General features: G+C 40.7%; 1 pseudogene; it reads right to left on the bottom strand.

Annotated features, from left to right (window-relative positions):
• Positions 1-986: 986 nt before the first annotated feature.
• Positions 987-2,021, bottom strand: LOC145713785 (spindlin-3-like; annotated as a pseudogene).
• Between the last annotated feature and the right edge of the window lie 2,093 nt (positions 2,022-4,114).

The raw sequence follows: 4,114 nt of genomic DNA, 5'->3' as shown, positions 1-4,114 counted from the left end.
CCAAGCAAATTTATGTCCTCAGGAATTATTACAATAGGTAATACAGATCCACATTGTTGTTGTCAGTCAAATATCTGAGAAGAGACTTAGTGGCATCAAAAGGAAGAAAAGCAGACAGAGAAAACATCAAAGACAAGAGAATATCTTTTTGGTTTCACCCCCAGCAGGATGCCAGTCTGCCTGTGTTGGTAGTCTGGACTCCATGGCTTGTGAACTTAAATTAATTTTAAAGATATTTCCCAAGTGGTTAATTGTACTGCTATGAGTCCCAGCCCCAAAGTCGTAAAAGTCCAAGGCATGTCTGTTACTGCTAATGGAGCTTTTATCAGAAACTCAATGAGAAAGCACTGGCTTTGTTCAGGTGCTTTTCTCCAAAACATTGCCTGTTTTTCAAACTTGCTTTTTCTATACTTAGTTTAACCTTCACTAATGCCTTTAATAATGGAATATATGACCCATTCCACTACCTATTTTTTCTGCTGCAGTAGGGCTCACATTTTTCTGCACATAGGTTTCATAGGATCAACCAAGAAACAGTATAGAGTTGAAAACAAAACAAAACAAAACCTAACAAATGTCTATTATATTTCTATTTACCAATGCCAGTACCTAAAACATCATTAAGCCTATTGATCACTGAACACTGATTCTAATCTATGTGTTCCACAGTCTTGCTAAGACACCACAAAAGAAACCATTGCCACTACACAATATAAAAATAAGGGCCACTGGATGTCAGACCTTACTCACTAGTTAGACAAATCAATCATTCTCCTGTGGGGAAGAGCCAATTAAAAGTTTGGAAAGAAGGACAAAAGATTTCTTCCAAAAATGTCTGAGAGGGTGAAAGTTTCATTTTTTTTTTTTTTTTGGCAAAAGCATGCAAAAAGGGAGAAGACTGTTCTTAAAAATTAGAAACCAATCAAGACCTTTTGTGTGTACAGATTTTACGAAGTCTCACATTTTGGCAAATTTCAAGATGATCCTTAACATGTTTTTACCAAATCATAGACATAGATATGGAAATCATCATCAAATTTGATGAAGTACACAGAGGGTTTTGTTTCTACTTGTTGAATGATCATGCCAGTTCTCTTGGAGCCATCATCTTTGGCATATTCTACATTTGCCTGCTAGACTGTCCACAACTTCTCCTTGTTCTCTATCTGCAGGAGGAGAATCATTGGAATCTCGAAGGATGCGTAGGTCACCATCTTTATAATCATCTAAGAGCTGGTACATATATAATACAGGATCTTTCTCATAAGTAATATAAAACCATGTGTTCATGACAGGTGCCTGAGCTAAGACCATCCCCCTCAATTCATTTTTGGAACCTTCCTCTGTCTTAAAAATATGTTCTACTGCTTTGCCAATCATAATTTCTGCTAAGTGTGTATCACTGATTCTAGACGATACAACTGTATTACAGAAGACTTCAAGTAAGGACACTCTTTTATCTCTGTGAAGTTCCAATCCATAAACACAGTCAAATCCATCATATTTGAAAAAGATACAAAGAGGGATTTACAGGTACCTGATCCAGAATGGTTCCTTTCCACTGTGTTAGAGATGCATCTCCATCTTTCCATCCTTGCCGACTTCTGCAGCCCACGATGCTCCTCTGATGCTGGGAGGTGTGCCTGCTCCTACGCTTCTTGTGGGCAGCTTTTCTCTTCATCATGGTAACAGACACACTGGTACGTTTTGTGCCTGTCCTAGACGGCTGCCCTGCAACCACCTTTCCAAATGGGGTCTTCATAGCTGCAAGGAGCACAGTAGCAAGGAGGGCCAAAAAAGGAAATTAAGAAAAAAATATATTCAACGCAGGACAAGATGAACTTTTTCTTTTAATTACTGCAACCCGTCACCCGCGCCTAAATTTTACATGAAAACTATACAGGAAAGATGGAAATCAAAACATCTTGGCTGCATGCCTGCAGTAAACTTCCTGCCCACCTCTTTCAGCCTGTATTAGAGCAAGGGATCTAAGGCTAGGGTAAAAGAAATAGGGAGAACCCCCCCCCCCAGTTTCTCCCCCCAGCGTCCAACAATTCCCAGGCCAAGAGGTACAGACTCCCCAAGGCAGGGGATGGTGGGCGTTACACGCCCAAATCGGGCACCTTGCTGCTGTCTCTGCTGTGAGCCTGTGGCCAAGGAGGATCAGCAGGCGACTAGCTCTGTGTTTATAAGAGCTAGGAGGTAAGAATGCATGGACGGGGCGGGGGGGGGGGGGCATGTCTGGGAGGGTAGCCGGGCAAACAAAGAGCATGGCGGCGGTGTCCCCAGCCCTCCTAATCTGCTGTGCCTCCTCGGTCACATCTGGCTCTCACTAATCGCTGCGTCAGCCACAGTCTCTTCCCTCTTTCTGGAGCACAGCTTCCTGCCTGGAAAGAAGCCTCCCCTTCCTGCCAAACTCCGCCCACATCTTCCAAGTCTCAAAGCCTACCACTGCCCTCGATCTAGGAAGCTCTCCTTGTCAGCCTGCACACCCCTTTCCAAAGTCAGGAGCCTGGCCCCAAACACCCTCCCACAACATCTAAGCGCCCCCTCTCCTTTTCAAAACTCCAGGCTCCCCACTCCTGCCCTGGTGCCACTGCCTCATCTGCCTTACACCTTTCAAGTATTTGCCTTTTCTTTCCCCTTGCCCTTCTGGAGTTATTCTTTATGTACAGAAACCTACCTTTCCTGTCATTTAAGAGGATTTGAGATAGGACCAGAGAAATGTGCTGAACCAATCTCTAGGTATTTTTTACTGATTAGTCATTCTCAGACTTCTTGAAGATATTTTGTTTCCTTTTTTCCTCTCTTTTTTTTTCTTTTTCACTGATTGCAAAATAATTACATTAACAATGTAAGCCTGGTGTAAAGTTCAGGAAATTGACCTGGAGAAGAAAACAATCAACTATAAGCACACCTTCCATTCTAAATGACTCACAGCAAAATATTAACATTTTCCATTGCCTTTTTAAAGTTTTTATTTAAATTCCCCTTAGTAACAAACTGTATATATTAGTTTTAGATGTACAGCTTAATGATTCAAAACTTAAATACAACATCCAGTGCTCATCACAACAAATGTACTCCTAAATCTCTGTCACCTATTTAACCCATCCCTTCACCCACCATCCTTCTGGTAACCTTCAGTTTGTTCTGGATTGTTGTCTGTTTTTTCTTTTTCTTTTTCTTTTTCTTTTTCTTTTTCTTTTTCTTTTCTTTTCTTTCTCTTTTCAATGAGTTGTGAATATAGATATACCAATATGCTTTTTTTTCCCTTTTTTTGAGCTTTTGTTTAAATTCCAGTTGGTAAACATACAGTGCAGTATTATATTTTGGTGTAGAATTTAGTGATTCAACACTTACGTAGAACACCCATTGCTCATCACTACTAGTGCCCTCCTTAACCCATCACTGATTTAGCTCATCCTCCAACCCACCCATCTTCCCTCCAACAACTATCAATTTGTTCTCTATGTTAGGTCTCTTATGGTTTGCCTCCCTCTCCTATTTTCCTCTTACTTCCCCTATGTTCATCTGTTTTGTTTCTAAAATTCCACATATGAGTGAAATCATACGGTATTATTCTTTCTCTGACTGATATATTTTGTTTAGCATAATACACCATAGCTCCATCCATGATGTTGCAAATGGCAAGATATTCTTTTTGATGGCTGAGTAATATTCCAGTGTGTGTGTGTGTGTGTGTGCGTGTGTGTGTGTGTGTGTGTGTGTGTGTATCACCTCTTCTTTATCTATTCATCAGTCCATGGACATATGGACTTTTTCCATAATTTGGTTATTGTTGAAAATGCTGCTATAAACATCAAGGTTCATGTGTCCTCTCAAATCAGTATTTTTGTACCTTTGGGTAAACACCTTGTAGTGCAATTGCTGGATCATAGGGTAGTTCTCTCTTTAACTTTTTGAGGAATTCCCATACTGTTTTCCAGAGTGGCTGCACCAGTTTGCATTCCCACCAACAGTGTAAGGGGAGGTCCCCAAATTGTGCATTGTCACCAACATCCGTTCTTCCCTTTATTGTAAGTTTTAGCCATTGTGATTGCTGTGAGATGATATCTCATTGTGGTTTCAATACATATTTCCCTCATGATGA

This window comes from Panthera onca, chromosome X (assembly GCF_046562875.1).
Source record: "Panthera onca isolate mPanOnc1 chromosome X, mPanOnc1 haplotype 2, whole genome shotgun sequence".
NCBI classification, from domain to species: domain Eukaryota; kingdom Metazoa; phylum Chordata; class Mammalia; order Carnivora; family Felidae; genus Panthera; species Panthera onca.
The sequence above is the reverse complement of the archived record's forward strand: the minus strand, read 5'-3'. Positions and strand labels throughout refer to the sequence as shown.